Raw genomic sequence first — 492 nt, forward strand, 5'->3', positions numbered from 1 at the left:
ACCAGTTATAATCGAAGCATAAAATGTTTTCCATGTTAGCTTATATTGAACATGAGAATTAAGGAAGACACATTTTAAAAACAGAACTGAATAACAGCAAAGTGTAATGCACTGCAAAGTATACAAATAACTCAAGGCTTTTAAAACCATTTTTATCTCTAATTGCAAAGCTTTTACATTTTAGTTGATTGCACAAAAAAATCAGGTGAATATTGCAAAGATACCTGCAATGCTGACACTAACATGCAGGCGCACATTTAAATAAAAAATTATAAAATACTTTGTACATAGCCTTAGTTTAACTGTATACAGTATATATACCTTAAATGCTCAAAAGATGGTCACTAATCGCTTGACTGGCTGGAGTTGTTGAACATTGAGTCATGACTGGTCTGGCAATTGTTCAGAGGTCAGCTGTACATGACAGTGATGCGGCTGATCCAGGGTCAGATAAGGTGGATAGCCTCACTGCCACCAATGACCTAACTGTAA

Source organism: Brachyhypopomus gauderio, chromosome 4, assembly GCF_052324685.1.
Source record: "Brachyhypopomus gauderio isolate BG-103 chromosome 4, BGAUD_0.2, whole genome shotgun sequence".
Classification (NCBI taxonomy): Eukaryota; Metazoa; Chordata; class Actinopteri; order Gymnotiformes; family Hypopomidae; genus Brachyhypopomus; species Brachyhypopomus gauderio.